General features: G+C 41.6%; 1 protein-coding gene across 11 annotated transcripts in view; it reads right to left on the bottom strand.

Annotated features, from left to right (window-relative positions):
- USP26 (ubiquitin specific peptidase 26) overlaps positions 1-10,482 on the bottom strand; it is a 56,581-nt gene extending 46,099 nt beyond the window's left edge. For 5 of the 11 annotated variants that reach the window (XM_077887474.1, XM_077887482.1, XM_077887476.1 and 2 more), the window contains exons 1-5: positions 10,390-10,479; positions 6,832-6,922; positions 6,201-6,242; positions 3,484-3,540; positions 2,114-2,176 (exon numbers count right to left, since the gene is read on the bottom strand). The gene's annotated coding sequence lies outside the window, so the exon portion shown is untranslated. Of the gene's footprint in view, positions 1-2,113; positions 2,177-3,483; positions 3,541-6,200; positions 6,243-6,831; positions 6,927-8,063; positions 8,157-10,384 lie in introns of all 11 variants that reach the window. The other 6 variants (XM_077887484.1, XM_077887485.1, XM_077887478.1 and 3 more) reach the window with 5 other exon arrangements.
- Positions 10,483-13,605: the final 3,123 nt, after the last annotated feature.

The following is a 13,605-nucleotide window of genomic DNA, read 5'->3' as shown; positions in this document are numbered from 1 at the left end:
GATCAAGTCCCAGATCAGGCCCCCTGTGGGAAAGTCTGCTTCTCCCTCTGCCTATGTCTCTGCCCCTCTCTGTGTTTCTCATGAATAAATAAATAAAATCTTTAAAAAAGAAGCCAAAAAATCTTTAAAAATAAATAAACCAACCAATGCCTCTCAAACTCAGATTACCTTCAAGGATACTAAAATTTAAAGTCTCTTCTATACTTGTATCTTTGCCCAATAAAAATCATCTTTAGGTATTACTCATTATTAGTCGAAATAAACTACAAGGTGGAAGGGGGGAGACATATGAAAGCTTTAAAAACTTGAAGAACAACAGTGCTATGCATTTCTTTTCAATGCCCATGTTCTGAAGCTGAACCCAGTAGGGAGAAGTGGTGTTTGCAGACTGTCATGGTTTTCTCTTGAGATATGTGTCTATCTCCTTCCATATTTGCAGCCTACATCTTTGGGCCATGGTAATGTAACTCCCAGATCTGTGATATCCCTTAGGTTGCTGGGGAGACATTGAAACACATGGAGGAGGGAAAGGGGGAAGGGAGCAGGAGACACTCACCTGAACACACAGTGCCCATGACACCTGTCCCACTAAAAGCCCTTGTCCTTTGAACTGTCTGCTTTGTCCTCATCCTTGGGAGCAGCTCTAGAGGGAGGGTGCTGCTATTCTAGCCCTACTCTGCCCTTCCCCATACTGTAGGCCTCTGGAAGGTAAGAGACCATTTATTTTTTGTCATTCCCTGTCTCCTGGTTCCCTTTCTGAAGATTTATCCTCTGCTAATCCTCTCCTTAGACGAACAACCAAAGTGGCCAAAGAACCCCATCTTAAAATGTTTGGAGCTGTCATGGTTTTCTGAGTGGGTTTCAGCACCCGTTATTTCTACAATTGCAAGATCATTTGGTGCTGCCTTAGAATAAACATGGTGAACAGGAAATGGAATGGTGGTAGGTGGGGGGGAAGTACTGTTTTTATGAGTAAATCTTATGAAGTCATTTTATTCTTTAGTTGTCATGTTGTGTAAGTTTGATAAAAATAAAAATAAAACATGAACTTCTATTTCCTGACTGGTTTGTGCACCCAGTGAGGAGCTACTAAACTCTACTAGGAGGAGCCCTGTACCGACAGGCTGCAGGGCATGCATGTTGGCCCCATGGTTGGACAGTCAGTGACCAAAGAATAGTCCCTCTGACTTATTAGAACACCATGAACAATATGAATTCCTGCAAATGCCTGCATGTAATGAGTGGAGTTTATCATGAAATGAGGCAGAAGGGTCACTGTACTGTTAAGAGAACCCCTAATTTTAATAAAATATCATTACATCTCTCAATCCTGCCAAGAAATGACAAAACAAAATAGCAGGAAGGGAGGAAAAGCTTTTCAGGACAAGGGTAGCTTCTATGTTATTAAGATGCACCAAGTTACCTTCCATCCTAGGTGTATATATATAATGAATCCAGGCAAACCACTGACAAGAAACATTTGGAAATTAGACAAAATAGATTCCTAGACTCAAGCAAAAGTTCAAGGTGAGGGGGAGAAGGCGAGGAGCAGACTCAGATGGAAAAGAAGTCATTACCAGCTCCTCTGGAATACCAATAAACCTTAGTTTTGTGAAAACATATTTTTTATGGAATTTCATAAACATCCCCTTGTGGTCCCTTGACATTTCAACCTAACTACATGTGCAAATGGAGGGCATGTTTATAGAATAGCCAAAAATTAGAAAGGCCGATGGTAGGCAGCTGGAGAGTGTTTTTGCTTAATAAAGGACTGAAAAATTTCACGGGGTTGAAGTACCTAAATGATCTATGCTTATACTAATTAGGTGTGTGAGGGTGACTTTGTTTTGGTCAAAAGTCCAAGGGAACAGATAGGCTTGGGGGTTTCCTGATGGCTGAGTGCCAGCCAGGCCTTTAACTAATTAAGAACCAGTTTCTCCGCATGGATATTTAAATTAAACAAGCCCTCTCACAGCCAAGGCTTCTATCTGGTTCTAATTAACACTTATGCCAGCTGTGAAAATCCTCACCTGTAGCCATTTTGTTTGTTTTGTGACTCAAAACAATATATTATTAAAAATACTTCTATTCTATGGCTCTTGTATATCCTCACCTCCACAAGGATCTGAAGAGAGGCAAGTACTTATCAGCTCAGGTGGAAAGAGTGAGACTAGATCTGTTGAGAAGAGATCACATTTAGAGAAATTACTCTCTGAGCAACAGGCTACATATGTCCCTTTGTACACTAAGAACAATCTTTTCTTTCTTTGCTCTCTTCCCACCACACTTACAGCTGGCATCTCTTGCCATTTCTTGCCTCTACTGACGTCTTTTCCCAGACATTAATCACTGTGTCATCTGCTAGACAAAGACACAAGCCCTTAGGGAGGGCAGAACCTCCACTCTAGACTCCGGCAGAAGAGCTCCAGCAGAAGTGCACAGGTCTGCTATTTGGGGCTCTAGCAGTCACAAGGCTCTCCTGAGGAACTCATGGTTATCCAGAGTCCTTTGGTTGTATTCTACTAGAAAGACCTGGAGATTCTGCCTGGTCCAGCCAGTGTGGCAACTTCATTGGCTTCCTCTGGACCTTGGACAGAACTTCTTTAATTGTCTATCTATGGAACACCTAGGTGGCTCAGTGGTTGAGCATCTGCCTTCGGCCCATGGCATGATCCTGGAGTCCCAGGATCGAGTCCCCCATCGGGCTCCCTGCAGGGAGCCTGCTTCTCCCTCTGCCTGTGTCTCTGCCTCACTCTGTGTCTCCCATGAATAAATAAATAAAATCTAAAAAAAATTGTCTATCTACACATAGACACATAGCGCTACCTCGTGTCTCTCTTGACACTTCACCTAGGACCTAAGGTCCTTTGCTAGGAGGCAGTTTTTTCCTAGAACCAATTCCATACACTGGTATGCAAATATGACCAAGCCAGGGGCACCTTGTTGGCTCTGTTAGTGAAGTGTCTGCCTTCAGCTCAGGTCATGATCCCAGGGTCCTGGGACAGAGCCCTGCATCGGGCTCCCTGCTCAGTGGGAGGCCTGCTTATCCCTCTCCCTCTGCCCCTTCCCCTGCTTGTGCTCTTTCTCTCTGTCAAATAAATAAAAAAATCTTTAAAAAAATATGAACAAGCCAGAGAAAGTCTCTGTCTCACCCATGTTTATAGTCCCATGGGCCAGACCTATCATCAGTCTGCATCAAGCCACGAGAATGAACCACAACTCTTCTTGTGAGGATCATGGCCTTCTCACCATTCCTACCTATGCTGTTGTTGAAGTGGAGAAGCAATGTATCTGCATCAACCACACAACTCTTTAAATGCCATGCCGTACAATGCTTTTTGGAGCATTAGGTTTAACAAAAATTAGAGTATTTAAAATAAATTTACTGAATTATTATGCGATTTCTAGGTGTGTACATAATATTTGAGTTTGGAGACAAAATGGAAGTGAAATATCTGAGGGAGAAAACATAGATTTACTTACCAAAAACCGGTGACAAGACTCTTCATCAGAACCAATACAGATGTTTTCATAGCAAGACTAGTTGGCAAAACACGAAGATGTTGGCAGTGGTTATAACTCTATGTAATTGGATTGCCAGTGATTTTTGAATTCTTTCAGTTCTGTGTAAGAGCTTGGAGGAGAGAGTGCACAGCTCTTCCTATCTGCATCCAGTGATATCACATCTATGGCTTAAAATTGGCCATGATGGAAGTATTTTCACCTCAGAAATTGGCAAATGCTATATACCAGAGTGCTTTCTCTTCTTATAGAGAGCCAGTTGTTAAACATTTACTAGCATACCACTTTTTGTAGTCTCTAGACCTTCTCTGCAAGAACATAATTACAATCTGAAGTTATTTTTAAAGAAAATAAAATGTGAGTATATTAACCTTTGTGTACATGGTGCTTTTTCATCAAATACTAAGAAAATTGATTTTTCCTACATAAAAGACCCATAATCCACATAGGCTTGCCCTTAAGTTTCCACTAAAATCCAATCTCTCTCCAATATCCATATAAATAAGTATGAAAACACATTTAATCTAAGCATGAGTTTGAGGCAGAAAAATCAAACTGAGAATTTATAGCCCATTAAAATTCCAAATAATTAGCAACCATTCACAACCAGGCCCCAGATGAATAGAAGGGCAAAAGCCTGAATTCATTAGGATTCAAGAAGCCAGGCTCCACCTCAACTTTTGAATATAGTCACTTTCACTTCTCCTAGGTTCCTTAATTCTGGGGAGATCCATACAAATAGATATTAACTGTTTTGGATTCCTCTGCCTTGTGACCATTTTTAAATGCCAATGCTTGGGGCACCTGGGTGGTTCAGTCTGCCTTCCACTCAGGTCATGATCCTGGAGTACTCGGATTGAGACCCATGTCAAACTCCCTGCTCTGCTTCTCCCTCTTCCTGTGCTCCTCCCCCTCCTCATGCTGTTTGTGTGTGTGTCTCTCTCTCAAATAAATAAAATCTTTTTAAAAAGATAAATGCCAGTGCTTAGTGAAATTACCCACCAGACCATTCATTTAGGTCTTTCCCACACATCCCCCAACTAAGAGACCCAAGATGAGCAAAATCTGCAGTGGGCACAAATGTGTGTGGAATGAACTGGAGGTGGCAGAGTTAAGTTTCATACCTTTCTTGGACTAGCACATAAGTTAAGGTCTCTGTCATGGTAGCTATTGAAGGAACTAAGCGGTTTTGGGTAAAGCTTTCTCTAAATACCTCAGGCCCTAGTTTTTCACTTAATGAGAAATAACAATGACCCCAGGGTCCAGGGCTTTCAAGTAATTTCATCAATTACAAGGATAAATCAAAAGGCTTTGAAATGTCAATGTGCTATGTAACAGCTAGACACTTAAATTTCTAATCAAAAAGAAATGTGGATTTTTTGACCTTGGGTGGGTGAACTTTAGGTTTCATGATCCTACCAAAATATAACTTCTGCTAATATAAAAGTAGAGGAAACAGAGATCTTTTGAGCCTAAAAGTTAACAGTCTCTTGCAGATCATCTTACGGTAGGGCACATTTATATTTAAGCATCTTGTCCCATCTTTCGCACTGCCAATGTTTTCACCTAATCTTAAATAAACTAATCACAGCCCAGAAGGGACTCGTTATAGGGGAAAGAGAGGAGAATTTTTTTTTTTAGAGGAGAATTTTCTAGGACTGCCAGTTAACAGGCACCTGTACAGCTTGACAAATCCTAGGATGTCATTCTGGGTGCTAAGCCACATCAGCCTCGAGTGTAAGGTGTCCACTGTGACCAGTATAGAACCCGGCTCAGAACAAGGAACATCTCAGGTCCCCGGGGCCACCTCTTGCTTCAAAGCAAGGTCACAGAGGTGTGCTATCCAGAGAAACCAGTGTAACCTATGAGGAGTTTGCTGTAGCTGAGGAAGGGAACAGGGAGAGGGCTACGCCAAGCAGTGTAACGACCTGTTCCGATATATACATATACATTTAGAAAATGGGGACTCAGTTCCTTGAGCACCTCCTGTGTGCTGGGGGGATTACAAAGAGAGTCACACTTAACTCTCGCAATATCCTTAATAGCAAAGCATGAGAGTAGTTTTGCAGAGAAGGAAATGGAGTCTCAGAGGATAGACAGTTCCTGGCAGAGGCAGGTTTGAACTGAGGTCTGACTGACCTCGCTAGGCAAGCTAGAAAGCACCAAGCCTCCAAACTACATAATGCAGGTGTGTGTATTCTACAGGTGATAGGAACACATACTGTTCTTGGGCTTACCGTCCCATGGCTGCAGAGGAAGGCCACATTCCCAGACATATGCCAGACTGACTGATACCTCTAAAAGTGTAAACTGGTGAGAAAATGAAACCCCCGCTCTGAGATTAGGTGTTCCTGTGTTCTGAAAGCTTCGCCCCCAAATTAGTATGAAATCTCATTCCTCATCAGAGAGGAATCCTGACCCATACCTTGCCAGAAAATCGACAGTTGGGTGAAATCCAGTACAGACTCATAACCTCTACATGTTTTCAAGAAGCCCAGGAGACAGGAACCTGGGCAAAACGGTCTCATTCCTCATCAGAGAGGAATCCTGACCCATACCTTGCCAGAAAATCGACAGTTGGGTGAAATCCAGTACAGACTCATAACCTCTACATGTTTTCAAGAAGCCCAGGAGACAGGAACCTGGGCAAAACGGCACCAAAGAAGGGGAATGCTTACCGATCAAGCCTTGTAGTTTGGCTGCTGTATTGATACTGTGACCTGGACAGGGAGAAGACAGAGCACTTAGCATACAGGAGCATTAAATAATCCAATCAACATTAGCACTTCTTGTCAGGAGCAATTCACCGCAATTCATCCATCCCACTGCACATGTCTGTGTAATGGAGCAGGAAACACAGGGGTCTGGGAGCCTTTGCATATGAACTTCATGCCTTGCCCCCAGCCTCCAGCACCTGACCTTGTTGAAAGTGTTTAACAGTGGCACAAAGGGTTGAAATCATATGTTAGAAGTCAGCTGAGCTGCTATTGCCTTAGAGTGAAAATGAGCAGAGTGTCTCCCAGACTCAGACAAGAGGCTCACCGTGTAGTAAAACTGGCCTGTCGTTCCAGCAATGTCTGTAAAGCAACGAAATGACCAAGGATGTATGGAAGAGTAAAGCTTTAGAGGAGAACTGACCTCTGTATTACTTTAATTGTTGTCCTCTGCCTTCAGGACCCCTATCAAATAAATACAGGGAAGATTGACTGGCAGACAACCATTTCCTGCCCCTTACTTGGTCCATGGGTCTCATCACACCCCCCCTTTTGCATAGATAGAGTTATATTCACACCCATGTTGTCATCATACCTGTTGAGATGAAAGTAGCACCCTGCTTTTCTTTGATTTCTGAAGTTTGTTTTCTACAATCTAGTCCATCCCATCCTTCTGATGTCCATTACTGTCTTTGCAAAATGAATAAAAAGAGAGATTAAAACATTGGTGTTAAAAAGTCACAGTGAGTAATATTATATTGTATACATATACCACATCTTCCTTATCCATTCATCTTTCGATGGACACTGAGGCTCCTTCCACAGTTTGGCTATTGTGGACATTGCTGCTATAAATATTGGGGTGCAGGTGTTCCAGCGTTTCACTGCATCTGTATCTTTGGGGTAGTCAGCCATTAGAAACGACAAATACCCACCATTTGCTTTGACATGGATGGAACTGGAGGGTATTATGCTGAGTGAAATAAGTCAATCGGAGGACAAACATTATATGGTCTCATTTATTTGAGGAATATAAAAAATAATGAAAGGGAATAAAGGGGAAAGGAGTGAAAATATCAGTGAGGATGACAGACATGAGAGACTCCTAACTCTGGGAAACGAAGAAGGGGTGGTGGAAAGGGAGGTGGGCGGGGGGTTGGGGTGACTGGGTGACAGGCACTAAGAGGGGCACTTGACAGGATGAGCACTGGGTGATATGCTATATGTTGGCGAACTGAACTCCAATAAAAAAAAAGTCATAGTGAAGTATCTTTGAAATCACAACTGTCTAATCATGCCAAACTCTATAACAGCAGCATCTGCAGCTTAGAGAAGAACATTAAATAATACTGTTACTGCCCAACACAGAGCTTGTACACTGAGTACAGGAAATAGCAATGGAAGAAGTGTGACAGTTACTAATATTGGCTTTTGTGGATGTGGCCTTTGGAAACCATCCCCTCTAGGATTCTCTGAGCAAAGTGGATACCACAGATGTGCCTTCAAGCTCGACACCTGGACCTAAATCCCATGGTTAGAAGTTGTTCAAAGTTTAGGGCCCTGTTTGAAACAGTACAATTTGTGAAGCTTTTTAACATCCCCATTCCTAAAACCTTGGTTCATCACAGCAACAAAACCCGAGGCAGCTTTCAATACTGTCAATAATTGATCTTTCTGATTTCTCAATAAAGTCTAGGAAGACAGTATTTGTAGAATACCAATGTCCTACTTACAAGGTATCAATAAGTCATTTACCTAATAAACAATATACATAATTCAAGTCAAAATCAAGAATAAACTAGACAGATTCAATCGGCACCCTTTTACCTTAAGGCAGGAATCCGGTTCCTCTCAGTGAGTAGGGTTTTCAGGTTTTTGAGAGAAACAAGTCTTCCTTTCAATGGGTTCTCCCTTTGAATACTGGAGGTCACACAACAGAAGCATAGATATAAATAAGCGCTGTCTGTCGGTTGCCAAGGCACGCGCACTTTATGTTGAATCGTTGAACCCAGCTTACCACGCCAGAGTCTGGCAGGCATGCTCCGCCAAAGGGGCGGAGCCAGCATGCGCCAGCAAAGGGAGGAGCCTCGTATTCCCGCCATTTTCTATCCTGACTAATCGCTAATGAACAATGTTGTTTCCTGCTTGTGACTAGAGACTATACAAATCTCCCCCCCCCCCGCCGCCCCGTGAAATAACACCTGGGGAAGAGGACCTGGGGGGAAAATTTTTAAGTTACTATTATGTTAAATACACAACTATACTGTAAAACAAAACTCAGAACAAGGCAACATGACTTCCAGTGGCCACTCACTGCCAGAAAGCACAGCAATCTCACTGTGCCTTTCTTAATTTATATCCCACACTTGTCGAAGGAAATGCATGCAAAAGACTAGGGGCAGAAATGAGTTGAGTAACATGCTATTACACATCCAATTTATTTTATTTTATTTTTTATTTTTGCAAAAAATAAAATCCCAAACAGCATTCAGTGGTGGACAGTGACAGGCACTTTGGGGCATCCAATGTCCTAAAACAAGTTCTTAGCCATTCAGATTGTGAATGTGTGAGCGTTTTTACACTAAAAATACTACAGCACCTTCTTTCTATTAGAAAACTCTTTACCGGGATCCCTGGGTGGCGCAGCTGTTTAGCGCCTGCCTTTGGCCCAGGGCGCGATCCTGGAGACCCGGAATCGAATCCCACATCAGGCTCCCGGTGCATGGAGCCTGCTTCTCCCTCTGCCTGTGTCTCTGCCTCTCTCGCTCTCTCTGTGTGACTATCATAAATAAATAAAAATTAAAAAAAAAAAAGAAAGAAAACTCTTTACCCTGTTTGTTCATTGAAGATAACACGGAACTTTTTTATACTAAGAGCTACTTGTAATGTCACAAAACGATACTAAACATATAATTCCTCTATAAAACAAAGTGCTAAACCATGATAAACGGCAGTCCATGATGGACACTCCACTGCATTCACTGCCATTAAACATTATGGACTGAGCCAGATGATTAAATTCTACATGTGTAAGCCCAGAGTACCCCAAAATGTTTTTTAAGGAAATGCATGAAGTGAGAACACCACCAGAATTTAAACCAAGTAAATTTATACCAAATACACAATTATCAAATAAAAGGCACTCAATTTGACCATTCATTTCCTCCACAGAAATTGAAATTGCACAAACCTTGCCATCATAAATCTGACATCCTCGACACCAAAATTTAACTGAATGCAATGAGGATGAACAAACCATTGTTTTCTAAAATTAAACATCGAAATGTATTCAATACTGGCTGAAGGGAAGCTTAGGAGCATTCACGGTGTTTGTAAACCATCAAGTGCATATGAGACGAAACTTTTAAAGGAAAATGCATGAGAAGTGGCGGGACCACGTGTGGTTAAATACAGTAATGTAAAAATGCAAAGCACTGTTAAGGTTTCTGAAGGCTCTTTAAGTTCAATGAGCCAAGTTCTACGCTGATCAGATGGTCAGTTTCCTCATTTTTAAAGTTGAAAATATCAGGGAACGTTTTGTTTCTTTTAAAATTAAGTCAGCGTATGAGAGGATTGATTCTGAAATTTTACCACATCAATGATATTTAAGGGGTAACAGCCCTGTAAAACTACGCCCAAAGGAAGCGAAGAAGCACTGTCCTAATGCCGTCGTACACGGTCCCTCAGCATGTGAAATTTCTTTTTGGGGTTGAATTTAACAGAAACAAGGGGACAAAGGCCAAGAACTAAATATACTGAGGCAATAGTCATCCCGAAATTTAAAATCGAAGACAAAATCAGCTCCCTGGCAGCCACCAAGCTGTCCTGCTCCCGCTCAGACAATAGCGCCATCTATTTCCTCATTTTTAAGTTGAAAACAGTACAGTACCTTAACACCACGTATAAGAGGGGACCAAACCCAATATTTAAACAAGTAAAATATCAAAATTATCATGTGGTAGCATAGGGCACAACACTGTGTCCCTATTCAACTAAGGGACCGACACTGTCACAAATCTAAAGCCCTCTAGACTATTAAAGAATATTATTAATTATAATATTATTAAAACACATTACTTCACATACCAACTTATAAAAAGTGTACTACAAATAGCCAACTATCAATGACAACTAAGAATTAAATTAACCTTACGCTTTTGTGATTGTATGTGGGAGCTGCCGCCATGTTCCCTCACCACTGAGGAGAACGCTCTACCACAGACTCACCACAAAACCCAAGACGAAATGGGCACCGTCACAAACCGCTGCGCTCCTTTTATAACCAGCATATGGCTCCGCCTTCAATGATCCTGATTGGTTGGTATGAGAATGATTGACAGGGAAACTATTCACTCTTCTCTTTCTGTGGAAAATCTATCCACATTGTAGGTGTCCGCTCCCTATTGGTGGGGAGGTATTTGCTTGGAATGTTTGTGCTTGAGTTGGGGTTACTCCAACTCCAGGCTAAACAAGCCACTCAGAACTCAAACCAGACTCCCTGATTGGTCCCAGCTTGAATTAAAAACAGACCTCCAACCATTTTTTTTCAGATTTGCATACCATTGTCTCCTTCTAGAAAGTTCTCTCCACCATTTGTGGTCTTGGGATCAAACTCAAACCAGATACTTGGTTAATCTTAGCAGGGAACTCAATCTCCATTGCAACAATATTTGGGGGTGCTCATTTGGACAGTTCACATATTACAATTGGGAAAGAGGAATAGGGGTGATACTAGGAATCTATCTGAAGTGGAAAGTGAACCTAAATAACTGCCCACCTGACAATTGCACATGTGAATTAGGGGCATTAAATGGGGAATTGTCCAGTCATTGAAGATCAGATACACAGAATGGGCAACTAGGTGACCCTGGGAGGTAAGGAGAATATTCATAGAATAGGGAGGATGAGTGTGGGGTGAGAGAGGCCTAAGGGATGGGATCACTGAGAACTAGGAAATGGCCAGACTAGACTTTGAACCTATGGCCCTCTAGTGCCAATGTCCATACTTTAAGCCTATATACTAGACTAATCACACCTCTGGTGTGGTGCGTCTTCTTGGAATGTTCTTTTCCTCCAATGCTCACCCTGCAGGGCCCAGCTCTAATGCAGCCTCCTTCATGAAGCCTCCCTGATTTTCTTTTCCCACTCCCAAAGTCAATAGGCTCTCTCCTGCTGCTATGGGGTAGGGAATATGGAAAAACAAAAGAGTCAGGGTGCAGAGAAGTGCTGGAATCTCTGGTATCACTTAGAACTGGGCTGGACACGGTGGGAAGGACCTTAGGCTTGTGCTTGGAAGTCTGCACTTGTGTTAGGTCCCAAGGCTTGTACTTAGAAGTTTGAACTTTTGTTGAGGTTGTAGAAATTCTGGAAAGCTCAGGGTAAACAACAAAGTGACTCATACCTGTCTCCTGATTGGTCAGAGTAGTTTAAATGAAAACTACAAGTTGAAAGGAAACCCAATAAAGAAAGTAATGTGCAACAGCCACTGGGATTAGTCAGAACTAAGAAACCAACCTACATGGTAGCCATATTTCAGGCTGGACAGGAAGATACTACCAAGACATGAAACTGAAAGGTGAAGGGAGTGAGATAAACCAAGGAAACTAGACAAGTGTACACTTGCAGTTAGGGGGTCTGGGGGGATGGTATGGTCAGCAATTTTTGTTCTTTCTACTTAAATCTTCAGAGGCCTTCAAGTGGAGAGAATGTAGAAGTACAATCCTCATCCTTTGTAGGCCCAAATCATGTGATTAAGAGTGGTTGACCAAAGCGTGGTTCCTAAATTGCCAAAATCCATATCAGTAGGGTTTTTGTTGTTATTGAGGTGAATTCAGATAACACAAAATTAACATTTTATTTTATTTTTAAAAATATTTTATTTATTTATTTGTGGAAGACACACACAGAGAGAGAGGCAGAGACACAGGCAGAGGGAGAAGCAGGCTCCATGCAGGGAGCTCTATGTGGGACTCGATCCCCAGACCATGGGATCACACTCTGAGCTGAAGGCAGATGCTCAATGCTGAGCTACCCAAGTGTCCCAAAATTAACATTTTAAACTGAACAAGTCAGTGGCATTTAGTATACTTACAGTGTTGTGCAACCACCATTTCTATGTACTTCTAAAACATCTTCATCAGCCAAGAAGGAAATTCAGTACCTGTTAGGCAGTTGCTCCCCATTTCCCCTCCTCTCCAGCCCCTGGCAATTATCAATCTACATTCTGTCTCTGTAGATTTGCCCACGCTAGACATTTTGTATAAATGGAATCAAACAGTACATGGGCTTTGTGTCTGGCTTCTTTGCTTTTGTTTTTTAAAGTTTTTTTTTATTTATTCATGAAAGACACAGATAGAGAGAGGCATAGACAAAGGCAGAGGGAGAAGCAGGCTCCCAGAGAGGAGCCTGATTCAGGACTTGATCCCAGGACCCTGGGATCATGAACTGAGCCAAAGGCAGATGCTCAACCACTGAGCCACCAAAGCACCATAACTCTGGCTTCTTTGACTTAGCCTACTGTTTTTGAAGTTATCTGTGTTGTAGCCATCAGCACATATTCTTAATTCTTGATTTATGCTTCTAAATCAGACAGGAAAAAAAATAAAGTTCCAAACAAAAAGACTACATTCGTACTTTCTTTTTTTAAGATTTTATTTATTTATTCATGAGAGATACAGAGAGAGAAGCAGAGACACAGGCAGAGAGAGAGAAGCAGGCTCCATGCAAGGAGCCTGGCGTGGGTCTCAATCCTGGGTCTCAAGGATCACACTCTGGGCCGAAGGCAGGCGCCAAGCCGTTGAGCCACCCAGGGGTCTCCATACTTCCTTTTATATCTATGTATGTAGTTATTTTTACCAATGGTTTTATTTCTCATGTGGATTCAAGTTATGCCTAATATCTTTTAATTGTGGTGTAAAGAACTGCCTTTAGTATTTCTTACAGGATAGGTGTGCTAGCAACAAACTCTTTGTTTTTGTTTATCTGGAAATGCTTTAATTTCTCCTCTTTTTTCCTTCTTTTTATTGTAGTAAAGTAAGCATAACTTAAACTTAACACTTTAGCCACTTAAAAGCATTCAATTCAGTGGCATTAAGTACATTCATAATGTTGTACAACTATCACCACTATCAAGTTCCAAACATTTTTTATCATCCCAAACAAAAACTCTGTACTATTAAGCAATCATTCCCCATTGTATGCTACTGAAATTTAGTTGGTATTAATCAGAACTATATTGTTATAAGTTAAGAGGTTAGTTGCAATCTCCAGGGCAACCACTAAGAAAATAACTAAAAAATATGTAGTAAAGGAAATGAAAAAGATTTAAATGGTGTATCCTAGAAAATGTTTGTTTCATACAAAAGAAAGC

The sequence above is a fragment of the Canis aureus genome, chromosome X (genome assembly GCF_053574225.1).
Source record: "Canis aureus isolate CA01 chromosome X, VMU_Caureus_v.1.0, whole genome shotgun sequence".
NCBI lineage: Eukaryota > Metazoa > Chordata > Mammalia > Carnivora > Canidae > Canis > Canis aureus.
The sequence above is the reverse complement of the archived record's forward strand: the minus strand, read 5'-3'. Positions and strand labels throughout refer to the sequence as shown.